General features: G+C 43.6%; 1 protein-coding gene across 1 annotated transcript in view; it reads right to left on the bottom strand.

Moving 5' to 3' along the window:
* The window catches only part of ERG (ETS transcription factor ERG), a 263037-nt gene that overhangs the window by 230212 nt on the left and 16750 nt on the right, over positions 1-16075 (bottom strand). The window contains exon 2 of the mRNA XM_066370185.1: positions 3143-3179. The gene's annotated coding sequence lies outside the window, so the exon portion shown is untranslated. The remainder of the gene's footprint in view (positions 1-3142; positions 3180-16075) is intronic.

Genomic DNA, 16075 nt, shown 5'->3' with positions numbered 1-16075 from the left:
GCTCCACCTCCCAGCAGGTAACCTGAGGCAAATCATTGATCTCTCTGCTCCTAAACCAGAAGCAATTTAACTGCTTCCAGAATTGATTTTCCAGGTCTCAATGACCAGCCCCCTCCCGGTGGGGCACTCATCACAACCACACAGAAGGGTGGGACGTTACTTAGGGTTCACTTTAGTTGTAAAGTGACAGAAGATAACATTGATTTTTTTTAAATGATGGCTTTTCAAAACAAACATCTCAATTTAAAACCAGGTAAAGGACTTGAACGGGTATTTCTCCAAAGAAGATATACAGATGGCCAATAAGCATATGGAAAGATGTTCAACATCACCAATCATTAGGAAAATGCAAATCAAAACCATTAGGATGGCTATTGCAAAAAATATATATAATAATATAACAAGTGTTGCTGAGAATGTGGAGAAACTGAAACCCTTGGGCATCACAGGTGGGAATGTGAACTGGTGCAGCCTCTGTGCAGAGTGTAGGGCAGTTCCTCAGAGTTAAATATAGACTTACCATGTAATGCAGCAATTCTACCTCTGAGTGTATACATATGTACGCAAAGGCACTGAATGTGGAGAATCAAATAGATCTCCAATGTTCACAGCAGCATTATTCACAATAGCCAAAATGTGGAAACACCTGTAATGCCAGTGGGCGAGGCCAGGCTAGTCCACATTGGATTAAGATAGACTGTAGAGAAACTGCAGAGCCAGAAAGCATTGGGCCATTCCTGTTTAATAGATTCTCACAATGGCAGACAAGCACACAGGCAGGATAAAACCTCTTCTCAGGCAAATCACCAGTAAAACAGCCCCGCACAATGGCAGCCAGGAAATTTGCAATCCACCATTCACAATCCAACCTGAGCACAAGCACACTTAGCCTTACACAGACTATACACAAGTGGTGCTGCCATGTGCTCACGCATAATCAAGCAAAGTGCTTGCAGCCAGTAAACCAGTGAGCAAGCCTAACACAGCTGTTTTCCCAACAACACCCAAATGTCCATCAACAGACAAAAAGATAAACAAAATGTGATAAAGATAAATGGCATACTCTTGAGCCTTAAAGAGGAACGAAATTTTGAAACATGCTACAACAGGGGTCGGGAACCTATGGCTTGCGAGTCAGATGTGGCTCTTTTGATGGATGCATCTGGCTGGCAGACAAATCTTTAATAAAAAATAATAATAATGTTAAAAATATAAAACAGCCCTGGCCGGTTAGCTCAGTGGTAGAGCGTCGGCCTGGCGTGCAGGAGTCCCGGGTTCGATTCCCAGCCAGGGCACACAGGAGAAGCGCCCATCTGCTTCTCAACACCCCCCCCCCTTCCTCTCTGTCTCTCTCTTCCCCTCCCACAGCCAAGGCTCCACTGGAGCAAAGTTGGCCCGGGCGCTGGGGATGGCTCCGTGGCCTCTGCCTCAGGCGCCAGAATGGCCCTGGTTGCAGCAGAGCGACGCCCCAGATGGGCAGAGCATCGCCCCCTGGAGGGTATGCAGGGTGGATCCCGGTCGGGCGCATGCGGGAGTCTGTCTGACTGCCTCCCTGTTTCCAACTTCAGGAAAAATAAATAAATAAATAAAACATTCTCATGTATTACAATCCATTCATTTCCTACCACTCATGTTCGTAGTTGCGGGTGGCTGGAGCCAATCACAGCTGTCCTCTGGGACAACACCAAATTTTTATTGGAAAATGCATAATGTACACAGGTGGTTGTATGGCTCTCACAAAATTACATTTTAAAATATGTGGTGTTCATGGCTCTCTCAGCCAAAAAGTTTCCCGACCACTGTGCTACAACGATGAACCTTGAAGATATTATGCTAAGTGAAATAAGCCAGACACAAAAAAGACAAAATATAATATGATATCACTTACATGCTGTGCCTAACTAGTCAAATTCATAGAGACAGAAAGTAGAACAGAGGTTACCAGGGGTTAGGGGGAATTATGGAGGAACAGGGAGTACTATGTACTGAATGTTTATTTCCCCCTAAAATTCATCTATTGTATCCCTAACTCCCAATGTGATGGTGTTGGAGGTGAAGTGTTTGCAAAGTAATTAGGTCATTAGGGTAGAGTCCTTATGATGGGGATTAGTGCCCTCATGAGAAGAAATAATAAAACATTTGCTTCTCTCTCTCTCTTTGCCATGTGGGGGTCACAGCAAGAAGGCAGCTGTGTGTAGGCAGGAAGAGGGCTCCCAGCAGAACCCAACCATGCTGGCACCCTGATCTTAGACTGCCAGGCTACTGAACTGTGAGAAATAAACGTCTATTGTTTAAGCCACCTTATCTATGGTATTTTATTATAGCAGCTTGAGCTAGGACAGGGAGTTATCATCTAAAGTGTACAGAGTTTCTTCTATCTGTGTTGATAAAAAAGTTATGGAATTGAATAGTGGTGATGGTTGCACACATTATTTTGGATGTGTTTCATACCACTGAATTGCACACTTAAAAACTGTTAAAATTGTGAATTTTATGTTATGTATTTTAGCAGAATATAATTTTTTTTTAAATAATGGTGGCTTAAACCGTATCAAAATAGATAAAGATTGGTGTGATTATCGGCAGTCTTGGCTCCTTCTGTCCTGAGGTTCTGCCACCTGAACATGGAGCTGCTTTGCTGTGACTCAGGATGGCTGCTCCAAGTCCAGTCATCACATCAGCAATCCAGCAGGTACAATACGGAAAGGAAAAGAGAAAGGCACACACTTCCCTCTAAAGATTCTACATGGACATTCAACTTCCTAAGAGTTGCACATAGCACTTTCACTCACATTCTATTGGCTAGAATATAGTCACATGGCTGCACTCAGTTGCTAAGGAAGCTGGGAAATGTAGTCTTTGTTCTGGATACCCATCTTCACAACTAACATTCAGAGGTTCTGTTACTAAAGAAGGAAAAAATAAGTACTAACAAATTCCCAAACTTCGCACAAGGTTAAAATCAACTTGCCATTGTTTGGTGTTTGTTTTTTGGCACAAAGCTGCAAAAAAAAAAAAAAAAAATCAGGGAGCTTTAAGGAAAAACTGTGACCAAACAAGTTTCTTCTCGAAAAGTTCACTTTGCAACAAATGGGAAATCCAGACCCCCATACAGACGTACAGCACAAAGATAGCTACTCACCACATACTCCAAGGAAGTACAGCTAAATGGAGAAGCACTGCAAAGAAAAAAAGAAAGTAAAAGAAGGAAAAAATACCCAAAAGAATGAAGATAAAAGGAGGATCACTTTTTTTATATATAACTATTTTCGCTATTTATTTGAAGCACAGTATAAAAAAAAAGGTACACTTTGGAAACTCAATGGCACAAGATACACTGCCATAACTTCAGGGACATTATATAGTTTAAAAAAAAAAAAAAAAGGAGCCCTGGCCCATTGGCTCAGCTGCAGAGTGTCAGCCTGGCGTGTGGAAGTCCCAGGTTTGATTCCCAGTCTGGGCTCACAGGAGAAGCACCCATCTGCTTCTTCACCCCTCCCCCCTCCTTCCTCTCTGTCTCTCTCTTCCCCTACCACAGCCAAGGCTCCACTGGAGCAAAGTTAGCCCTGGCGCTGAGGACGGCTCCATGGCCTCCACCTCAGGCACTAGAATGGCTCCAGTTGCAGCGGAGCAACATCCCAGATAGGCAGAGCATCGCCCCTTGATGGGTATGCCAGGTGGATCCCGGTTGGGCACATGTGGGAGTCTGTCTGTCTACCTCTCCCCCGCTTCTCACTTAGGAAAAATACAAAAAAAAAAAAAAAAAGAAAGGAAATAAAAAGGAACAAAATTATTTCTTAATGCCTCAGCCCAACCATTTTGTAGAATTTCAAAGAGCTGGGAACAACTGAATGCAAAAAGTCTCTTCCAGTCTGTGCTACATTCAGCTTTGGGGGAGACCTCCAGGAAGTACCTTCTGGCACATTCCTAACGGTTTAGATCAGGGGTCGGGAACCTATAGCTCACAAGCCAGATGTGGCTCTTTTGATGGATTTTATTACAGACAAATCTTTTTTTTTTTTTTTTTTTTTTTTTTTTTTTTTCATTTTTCTGAAGCTGGAAACAGGGAGAGACAGTCAGACAGACTCCCGCATGCGCCCGACCGGGATCCACCCGGCACGCCCACCAGGGGCGGTGCTCTGCCCCTCAGGGGGCGATGCTCTGCCCATCCTGGGCGTCGCCATATTGCGACCAGAGCCACTCTAGCGCCTGAGGCAGAGGCCACAGAGCCATGCCCAACGCCCGGGCCATCTTTGCTCCAATGGAGCCTTGGCTGCGGGAGGGGAAGAGAGAGACAGAGAGGAAAGCGCGGCGGAGGGGTGGAGAAGCAAATGGGCGCTTCTCCTATGTGCCCTGGCCGGGAATCGAACCCGGGTCCTCCGCACGCTAGGCCGACGCTCTACCGCTGAGCCAACCGGCCAGGGCACAGACAAATCTTTAATAAAAAAAATAATGTTAAAAATATAAAACAGTCTCATGTATTACAATCCATTCATTTCCTACCGCTCATGTTCGTGGTTGAGGGTGGCTGGAGCCAATCACAGCTGTCCTCTGGGACAACACCAAATTTTTATTGGATAATGCGTAACATACACGGGTCGTTGTATGGCTCTCACGGAATTACATTTTAAAATATGTGGCGTTCATGGCTCTCTCAGCCAAAAAGGTTCCCAACCCCTGGTTAAGATGGATAACAAACATCTGCCTTATCCAGGGTATCTACCTCCCTCACTCCCGAGTGTATCCTGCATCCAGGAAAGAGATTCAGCACCATTCCCTACACTTAATTTCCCATTAGGTTGTCTCTGGTCAAAATTGTCACAGGCCAACTACAAGATTTCACATACCCAGGCCAAAGAGAGAATGGAAGTTCTTATGAGTCACAGAAAATTTGGTTTAAAAAAAAAAATGGCATCAGGAAGAATCAGTAACATTAAACACCCACATGTCTCGTCTCTTGAAAGCACACTGGAGGAAATTTTGCTTTTAGCGGTAATTTAACATTCTGTTGCTGCTATATATGACATTTTCAGCAGAAACAAAGTAACCAACAGCCTGGGAAGACTTTTATAGCCTTCCTATTCTTTTTAAGGGAAGGCATAGTCCCAATTTTGACCTTCCTTTTACTACTTTTCTGTCCTTTGGACAAAGTCCACGCAATCTTCAGCAACAGCAGAACAACTCTGGGTTACCACATGCACACACTTGATTCCCAGGCTTTTTCTTCCCCTTAGTTTGGCAGAGATCTGCACATACAAGCAAAAAGTTCCTACACTCCTTGTCTGACCTCCTGGTAGCTGGACCCTCATCCCAACTCAGCCATCCTGGCCTCTCCTGTCAGGTCCTCTGCCTCACATTAGGAAGCACGTCAGCCCAAGGCCTGTTATTCCCAGAGGTGGTTCTAGAGGGTTTGTTTGGCTGGGAAAGCCTGCTAAGTGGCTTCTGCTTGAGTCATCACTCCATCAGCACCTCTCTCCTGGCTCCAGAAAGGTACCTCTCATGGCCTAAAATGCTTCAAACCTTCCCTCAGCTTTAGCATTTCTTTTCCATCTCGTATCACAGCTTCTCAATGGTCTTATTTCTAATGGGTTCACACCATTCTAGTTTGTCCAAGACGCAAGTTCTAGTTTAACCTCTTGTCAATATAATGATTGTGTCTTCTTTTACGCCAAGTTTAGAAAGAAAATTATATGACATATAACTAATCTCTCAAATTTAGGACCTGGCCAGTTTGCTCAATGGTAGAGAGTTGGCCCAGCATGTAGAAGTCCCGGGTTCAATTCCCAGTTGGGGCACATAGGAGAAGCACCCATCTGCTTCTCTACCCCTGTCACTTCTCTCTCTCTCTCTCTCTCTCTCTCTCTCTCTTCCCCTTCTGCAGCCATGGCTCAATTGGAGCCAGTTGGCCCTGGGTGCTAAGGATGGCCCCATGGCCTCCGCCTCAGGCACTAAGAAGAGCTCAGTTACTTAGCAATGGAGCAATGCCTCAGATAGGCAGAGTATTGCCCTCTTGCAGGCTTGCTTGGATGGATCCCAGTCAGGGTACCTGCAGGAGTCTATCTCTCTGCCTCCCCTCCTCGCACTGAATAAAAAAATAATTGTCTGTTACTTTCTTGATAACAGGACAGACTCAGTCCTGGTCACCTTTCCATTCTCTAAAGACCCTCATATAGCCACTGACCCCAGTAGGTACGCAGTAGATACATGGTAAAAGAAAGGAATGAACAAGCTATGAAAAAGAAAGAAATATTAAATGCATATTACTAAGTGAAAGAAACCAATTTTAAAAGGCTACATACTGTATTTTTGCAACTACATGACATTCTGGAAAAGGCAAAACTAGGATACATTAAAAAAAAAAAAGGTCAGTATTTGCCAGGGGTTGTGGGGAGGAAGAATGGGAGAGATGAACTGGCGGGGGTTTCAGAGCAGCGACACTGTTCAGTATGACATTGTAATGGTGAATACATGTCATTATACATTTGTCCAAACCCACAGAGCATATAATACAGAGTAAGCCCTGAGGTAAACAATGGACTTTAGTTAATAATAATGTGTCAATATTGACTAATCATTATAAGGAATATACCACAATTTTAAAAATCAAACAAAAAAACCTACACTGAGATAGCAAAAGTTTAGCTACTTAGATAAATTGTAACTAAATATGTAAATGAAAACAAAATCATAAGGAAACTTCACAGGCATGTCTTCCTTTAAAGGACAAAAAAGTTCTCATTTCTGAAACTCCAAAAACTGTTAGAAAAAGATTCAATGTGATATTTTTAAAGCACAATTATGAGTATAAAATACAATGTGATGACACACACAACTTTGCAACAGACCCTGCGCTACTAATTATATGTCCTTTGAAAGTGACAACATCCCTGGGCTGCAGTTCCTCAGTTTAAAATAGAAATAAAAAACGTCCATCTTGCAAGGATGTTATGACAATGTTGTAGTGCAGTAGTCCCCAAGCCCCGGGTCGCAGACTGGTACTGGTCCGTAGGCCATTTGGTACCAGTCTGCAGAGAAAGAATAAATAACTTACATTATTTCCGTTTTACTTATATTTAAGTCTAAACGATGTTTTATTTTTTAAAAATGGCCAGATTCCCTCTGTTACATCCATCTAAGACTCACTCTTGACGCTTGTTTCGGTCACATGATACATTTATCCATCCCACCCTAAAGGCCGGTCTGTGAAAATATTTTCTGATATTAAACCGGTCTGTGGCCCAAAAAATGTTGGGGACCACTGCAATAGTGTATACTGGAACCCAAGAAGCAGTAGCTACCATGATGTTAACAGTATTAATGACTTTAATTATTAATAATGATAAGAGAAACATTTAAATAATTCTGTTGTCTTTAACTTACTACACTATCAACCTAATGTGGTAACGTACTGTTTTGTGCTCAGCTATGTATTCCATGTTTTTTTTTTTAACTGTGATGTTATTTGTCAGTTTTACATTATGTCTCTTCGCAAGTTCTGTATGCCTGTGTGTGTGTATACACATATATGTGTGTATTCCAATATGGGTTTCCAATTGCCCGTTAGAAACGTTTTCTTCTGGAATCTATATAATGAAAACAAAACATTCAATACTGAAGGAATATTAACTGAGTGGATTCAAGACCAGAAGAGTTCTCAATATATTTCCACCCACGAACACAAGTGCCTGGACATAACAGAAAATATAAAGGTCTAAATACTAAGGGGTGGAACCTGTCACACTCATCCTTGGAAATGCTGGGCAGGGTCAGGGAGAGGGTGGTCTGGGTGAGGAGGCTTGGCTCATGAGGCTCTTCAGAGAAAACCCATGTGGAATCTGAAGCCTTCCCCAATACTGGGAGGAGAATGCTGGGCACTTAGAGAAAACACCATTTGCTCCTTAAAGATGGTGCCATGGCCCAGGTCTCAGCCTCCAGATGAGCCCGTCTGAGTTCAATGTCCATCTCTGCCACTCCTACCCCTGGGACCTCGGACAAGTCACTCAGTGAGTCCAAACCTCAGGGTCCTCTTCTGTGAGTTGAGAATAATGGGTCTTTGCCCACTGGGTTGTTGTGAAGATTAAATGAGCTAATACAGCTAATGCCTGTCACAACCAGTACTCTATAAAAGTTGGCTTTATTGGAATGGTGTTACCATTTTGCATGGATTTAGCCCCAGCCCTTCCCACTCCTGGCTTTTGTAATCCATGGTAAATGCAACCCTTACCCATGAAGAATTACAACTTATGTCATTTCTAAAACATAACAAGTCCCGGCCTGACCTGTGGTGGTGCAGTGGATAAAGCGTCGACCTGGAAATGCTGAGGTCGCCGGTTCGAAACCCTGGGCTTGCCTGGTCAAGGCACATATGGGAGTTGATACTTCCAGCTCCTCCCCCCCCCCGTCTCTCTCTCCCTCTCTGTCTCTCTCTCTCCTCTCTAAAAATGAATAAATAAATAAAATAAAATAAAAAAATAAAACATAACAAGTCCCAATTTAAAATAGGAGGTGGAAGCCATAGCTCACCTCTAGAACAATACCACACAAAGTAGAAATGCAGAAGGACAGAGAGGGAAAAAAAGGAGCCCTCAGCCCGTGGAGGTCCCCACAAAGCCGGGAAGATGAGGAGCAGGGGTGACTGGAGGACCTCTGCGCCAGCATAGGGCACAGGAGGGAGCCAGTCAAGGGAAAGGCCAGTCTAGCCTCAGAACCCAGAGAGGTTCAGACACCTGAGGGCCCAGCACCCAGGGGCTGGGGAGGTGGCAAGGTGAAGGAAGGGACAGATATGTGAGTGTGTATAAAGGCTGGTGTGAGGAGCAGTTCAAGTGACCCCTACCCCTGCCACTTCTCTGACACCCTGTAGCCACGTAACTATTGACCCGTGCCTTGGCAGGTAATTAGAGGTCCCCTCTCCAAGGATATTGGGGATTCCAGGTCTTGTAAAGTACAGGGATGGGACATTTCCCTGAAAAGGAGAATTAAATGAAGGGGGAGACCCTCTCCCAGGGTCTCCTCTCTGCTCAACTCTCAGAATGCCCACTGCAGCTGGGTTTCAACAACCCACCCTCACTGTGTGCCCTGCTCCATAGCCGGGGGCTGCAAGGGTCTTCACTGGAGAGAAGCCCCCAGAAAGGCTGCAAAGATGGCCACTGGTTGTTCCCCAATGCCATGGTCAGGCCCCCACCCCTGTCACAGCGCACACTCCAGCCAGCGACACCAGGGCTCCCAGTCAGGACCTGGGGACTAGCTCTGGATAGGAACAAACATGCAGAGACCACCAGACACCAGAAAAACTTCCAACCTAAGACACAATGACCAAAATAACCCAGAAGCAAACAACAACAATAACTTAAAGCCGAAAGAGATGTCAAGAAGCAAGACCATCTTTAATTTTAAAAAACTATCATTAAGGTCCCAGAGATAAGAACAGATACTGCAACCATAAAAAAAAAATCATCTTAGAGAAGTCAGAGGTTCAGCTTCTAATTAAGACTTCCAAGAACAGAGTACATTAAAAAAAAAAAAAAAAAAAGAAAGGAAGATTATCGAAGAAAGAATGCAGAAAAACTTCCACAAGTGAAGAGGTGAGTTCTAGACAGAAGGGTGCATTGAGCACCCGACACAATAAAAGGAAGAAGACACTCACAGGGCACATCACTGTGAAATCTCAGGACACCAGGAACGAAGAGGAAAGCCAGAAAAGGGACTGGGATGCACTGGGCTTCTCTACAACAAAAAGAAGAGTAAGACAGTGTGGTTATTGCTGGGCGTAGGGGATGGGAAGAAGAGGGGGTCAGAAGGCGGGGACAAATAGGGATGGACACAGACTTGACTTGGGGTGGTGAACACACGAGACAGTGTACCGATGATGTGTTGTAGAATTGGGCACCTGAAACCTGTAGAAATTTGTTAACCAGTGTCACCCCAATAAATTCAATTAAAAGAAAAAACAAGTGAGAGTGAGAAGTCAATGAAGCATTGCTTTCCAAAATCGTGAGGAAAATTATTTTTAATGAGAACTGAATGCCCAGGCAAACCGCCAACCTGAGACCAAGAGAGAGGCTGATGGGATAAAGCCAAGGCAGGGAATCCTGCACAAGATTCCCAAGGCACCCATGCAGGAAAAGACGCCAGGACAGCAGTGTGCCTGCAAGCAGCCGGGTCGGCCCCACCCCGCCAGGGTCTTCCTATCCCCTCCCTCCCTCCAAAATCCTGAAATCACGGTGTACACTCAACTACCTGACAGGAGATGCCCGTCCTTCTGAGGAGGTCAGGAAGTCCTGTTGATAAGCACAGAGAAAAACTAAGGCAAAATCCAAGTCCCAGTCACAAAGTTTGGAAGAAGACAAAATATATCCATAGCAAACCATGCAGCTCACCCTACTAAAAATGACATAGCTACAACATCGTTAGAACACTCACTTCACCAATACTGTGTTTACATCAGAAGGATGGAGAAACAGGAGCTGGAGAGAGGGGGCTTGAACTAAATTCTCATCTTCCTCAATAGGAAACTGAGCCCAGGACTTAAAGATGTTGAGGTAAAGGACAGAAGGACAACTAAGAGGACAGAGCTTCCTCAGGGAAGGTATTCTTCATTACAAGCCCAGAAATACCATTTAAATACTATCTAAAACTACGTCTATGTATTATTTTGAGAAAAATAATACTTAACTTAGAAAAGCAATGAAATAAGTAGGGGACCTTGAGAGTGAATAAAGAATGGACAGATCTGCCTTAAGGATGGACAAGGCATTAAGCTTGGTCCCACAGGACTGTCTCATGCTCGTCAGGGCTGTGGTCTCCACCCCCGTGGTCTGACCAAGCACCACCTTTGGAGAGAAAGGCACTAAATGAACTCCCCTTCATTATTTAGTAACACGCTCAGTTGTTTATTTTGGTCAAGTTATAATATAAAATAAGCAAAAGCTAAACAACTTGGAGTAGTTATTAGGTGTTATACACACCTACAAATTTTTTCAACCCTCACCATTAGTTAAAAAAATGATTCTGAATGGGAATTTGGCAGTGTATTTTAAAAGATTAAAGGCACATTCCCTTGAACTCACAATTCCACTTCTGAGAATGTATCCTAGTCTTTGGTAAACATTATAGTGTAGTTTGCAAAAGTGATCTTCAACCCTAAAAGCATGCAAGAATACTGATTCCTGGGCCTCGCCCCCACGAGACCCTGATTTAACTGGTCTGTGAAGGGGCCTGGAATATACATTATGCAGCCAAGATGGAGAACTCCTTGTTTACAACAAAGAAAAGTGGAAACATCCTAAGTACTCAACAGAGATGAATAATTAAATCTGTCATGATAGGGCCAATGGAATCCTAGATAGTCTTAAAATAATGTGGCAGAAAAAAAAAGATATTTCATTAAGCACATGTATTGACATAGCTACTTATAATGTGCTGTTAAGTTGAAAAAACAGATTATTAAAATGCATATGTAATATCATCAATTTGGGGGGGTGCATATAAAAGAATCACCACTATTCTCAAGTTAAATGCATCATTGTAGATAGCCATAATGTCTGTGTGGAAAGATTTAATTTAAATATTTTTATTTGCATGTTCTTATATTTCCACAATGAGCAAAGTATTCTAGATATAACCTTTTAAAGTTCAAAAATACTTAGACACGTCACTTACAAGTTTTAAACATTTTAACGCTGTCCATATAGATTTCAGCTCACACTCCACCCATGTTCCAACCCATAAACCCGTCCACACAGACACACCCAAACACTCAGCAGCAGTTTTTCAGGGCACATTCTCCCTGCCAACTCTCCAGGGTGAAAGAACAACTTTCCCATGGGTTTCCTCTTTCCTTGGTAGGTAACAGAGTTGGGCTGATTCGAACCCAGACTATCCTTCTAACTGTTACACCCACTGACCTTCTGAATTCACCTTCACAAATGTCTGACGGGTGAGAAAGGGGCTGCTGTTATTGTAACACTATCAAAACACCAGCGACTGGATAGGTGACTGTGAGAAAGACAGCGAGGATGTCACCAGCACACTGCTCAATCCCTAAACCATTACCATTCAGCATCACTGGCGGGAGGGGTTGCGGTATTGAAGAAGGGGGAGAATGAAAGAAGAACTGATTCTGACATTCAGACCACAGGTATGTTTTCCTAAGACACTTCCAAATGAGAAAGGGGCTGAGTTACAGATCACAGAGCATGAAACACCAGGAGGGTGCAGCCCCTTGTGTTCTCAGCAAAGACTGCAGAGGCGCCACCAGCTTCATCCCTAGCCTTACCCACCGTGATGTTCACTCCTCACCCAGTGCCACCTTCCCCTGCTCTTTGCATCAAAGCTGTCCACTAAAATGCAGAGTTCTGAATAGCTATCTTTAGAAGTTTTTGAAACTTAACATACAAGCGGTCAGGGAATGAAGACCATACCCCAAATAAGTGAGAAAAAGACTTTTGCATACGGCATAGCGTGAACCCCGTCCATGTCCCATGTCCAGCCTTGTGCCAGCTAGTAGCAATTAGGACACTGGAGCAAGCAGGAAATCTAAAATTAGGTTTTACTACCTATAATGGAGGATTTATGGGATAGCTTAATTGGTAGTCTCAGGACTACCACCTGAAGTGGGGAAACAAAAACATCTTTCTGGACATCCCAGGGCACCCACATGCACTCCGTGAACCTCCCCACAGCCAGGAGAGACGCAAGTCTGCAGGGCAAGGGTGAGGATGCAGTTCCTCCTTTCAACCTTGACACATGCCAGAGCCCTGCAGATCCTGGTCTTTTTATTTAAGAAGCAAACTGGCTCTTACGATAGAATAGGTCTTAAGACTACACGTGGAAACTCAGGTATTCTGAGAACATACCCATTCTATTCAGTTGTCTCCTGAAATGCTCCAAATCACAAAAAGAACTCAAAAGGTTACAAGAAGATTTGACTCAACCATGAACATGCTGAATCTGCCAGAAAGGACTCCATACAATTTACTGGGCCCAAATTTATAATCAGAGTCTAGCAGCCTTTATTTAAAGAGGGTCTTTCACATATGCTATGTTCCAGGGGAAATCCACAGGCTAAGCTGCCAAGCTTCCTGCACTGAGTTCCTGTCATCTGAATTGTCCCTTACATGTTTCTAGAACTGCATTTATTTATTTTTGTTATTATTATTTGTGTGGGGGGGGGGAGAGAAAGAGTCAGAGAGAGGGACAGATAGGGACAGACAGACAGGAAGGGAGAGAGATGAGAAACATCAATTCTTCGTTGCATTTCCTTAGTTGTTCATTGATTGCTTTCTCATATATACCTTGACCAGGGGGGTGACAGCAGACCGAGTAACCCCTTGCTCGAGCCAGTGACCTTGGGCTCAAGCTGGTGAACCTTGCTCAAACCAGATGAGCTTGTGCTCAAGCTGATGACTTTGGGGTCTCGAACCTGGGTCCTCCACATCCAAGTCCGACGCTCACTGCGCCACCGCCTGGTCAGGCTAGAATTGTATTTAGATCAATGGGCTGAGACCTGACCCATCTAACTGGAACTCTCCAACTATATATAGTGCCATCTTTGCTGACCAACCACAGCAGCTCCATAATGACCTATCAGAACACGCAATTCTGACCAATCTGGACAGTGGTATTTGTACAAATAAAACTATGTGTTTGGAGTCCTCATTTGCATAAATATGAGGCAATCAAGAACCAGAACGGGCACTTTATATTATTGGGTCTCCCCCTCAGCTCTGGGGAAGTTCTCCCAGATAAATCTATCAGTATGCACCTGTGTGTTGCCTTTTCAGGGCTGGCAAGACCATTTGGAATTATTCCCAGTACCATTTTTGGTCAATGTCGAGATTAACTAAATTGTGGGTTTATGTGACCTCCATGGGTTCAGAGAGATTTCAAGTAACTATGAGAAAAGAAGAACGAAGGGCTTGAGGGGTGTGAGGCAGCTGTGTTAGACTTGCTCACTGGTACCGGCTATAAGCACTTTGCCTGATTGGTGTGTAGGTGCATAGCAGCGCCATGTGTGTGTGGCCTATACGAGGCTATGGTGCTTGCAATTGAGAGAGATGGGGGATTGTGGATGGTGGATTGCCTGCCTGCCACTCTGAGGGGCCATTCTTGCTGTTTGTGTGCCAGAGAAGAGGTTTTCTGCTGCCTGTGTGCTTGTCCACAGTTGTGAGACTTTATTAAATGGAATGGCCCAATGCTTTCCGGCTCTGCAGTTTCTCTACCATCTGCTGGAATCCAATGTGGACTGGCCTGGCCTCGGCCACCGGCATTACAAGGGGTATGACCCAGGGCAGGAAAACAAACTCTTCATCCTCTGGGGTAAGGGGTGGAGAGGTGCAACTCACAGCTAAGTGTCCACAGAAATGACCTGCTACCAGAGCTGTGGGAAGCCAGGGTTCCAAGGGACCAGCCTGTCCCTTCTGCTTACCCATGTCCCTTTCCATCCCACCCTCTCAGCAAATGTTGGTGGAGTTGGTCTTCTTCCCTTATCAGCCAACTCTCTCCCCTCTTTAGGCGGCACCCCTGTGTTCCCTTTGGAGATGGTGCTGCCCGAATGGAGGGCGAGCCAGACAGAGAGGAGAGACAGTAAAGCAGGGGCGGTGACTGGCTTTCCAACTACAGGGAAACACGTCTGTTTATCAGGGTGGCATTCTGTCTGCAAATCGGCCTAACAATGTTCTCACTGAGTAGAAAAAGCCCTTCAAAAGAAGCCTCTATTCATTACAACAACATGGGAAGACATCTCTGGTTTGTTTGTTTTTTTAATGTTTTCTTAAAGAAGATTTTAACTTTCCTAAGATAAAAGCACTTTTCCTAGGCCCCTCTTGTCTCAGGAAGGCTTCTGTTTGGGTGTGGCGTCTTAGCACACTGGAGCCTTCTGTACCTGACTGCCGCCAGTGCTGCGGACTGCAGGAGTTCAGCGTGTAACCCATCCATTTTCTACCTGAGTAATTAGCTGTAGAATGAAATTCAGCAGGACGAGGATTTTACCTGGATTTCTTTGAATGTCTAAGTCATCTAAGGAAGAGACAATTTGTCCTAAATTCTAGGATCATTTACAGATTCATTATAAATACTGTAATCTGTGTAACATTATATAGACAGGGTAGAGCAAAAACAAAAGTAGGTTTATAGTTGTTGAATATGCAAAACAGAGTTTATTCTTGAATTATTTATGAATTTATTATATTATTTTCCATCCAAATATCTATAAACCTACTTTTGTCCCACCCTGTAAAATATATATAATAGCTTACAGGTATTAAAAGATTTGGGAGGGGGTAAACATCACACAAAATCATATTACATAAAATTGAACCAAGCAGTGAAACAACTCTGAAATGGTCCAGGAAATGAAACAATACTTAATATATACTTTTTCTGGGTATAGACATAGACTTGTTGTCATTAATGACCCTGGCTGGTTAAGATCATCAATGTTTCCTAAATTCCCGGTCTGTTTTATAGTCAAGGATCCCAATTATAAAGTTCAAAGGCAATAACCCCAGAAAAGGAAGAGCAAGTTAAGTGTCAACCCTAGCTGCAGCTCAAGTGCATAGCTTATAATATAAATAAATTTAACGTAGATAAGTGTTCAAGTAGACATTGTGCTGTGTCATCTAATCTGACCCCATTACCAAAAAAGAAAAAATAATGTGATTTTACTATGATGGCATCCACTGTGAGAGCAGTCATAGTCTGAAGAGGTATTTTTAGTGCTTTTTAAGGGCAAGCACTCATTATCTTCCAAATCTGTGCTCCATGTGACCATGACATAGCACTTGGTCCATTTTCCTGCTTGGTTCCTTCCAAAATTGTGACTGTGGGTCACCACTGACTCCAACTAATGTCTATCGGTAAGACATGAAAAAGGGGCACTTTGAAAAGAAAAAGAAAATATTGAAGAAGAAAGAGCTTTCATCACTAATCATTACTTGTATGGAGTTAATCACCTCTTAAAATGTAAACAACTAAAAGAAGTGATGAAAATGTGCCTTTTCATCCAAATTGGAAAGGAATAAGTATAACTCATTATTTGCAGATGGCATGATACTGTATATAGAAAATCCTAAAGATT

Source organism: Saccopteryx leptura, chromosome 2 (assembly GCF_036850995.1).
Source record: "Saccopteryx leptura isolate mSacLep1 chromosome 2, mSacLep1_pri_phased_curated, whole genome shotgun sequence".
In the NCBI taxonomy this organism is placed as follows: Eukaryota; Metazoa; Chordata; class Mammalia; order Chiroptera; family Emballonuridae; genus Saccopteryx; species Saccopteryx leptura.
This window is presented reverse-complemented; position numbering and strand designations above follow the sequence as displayed.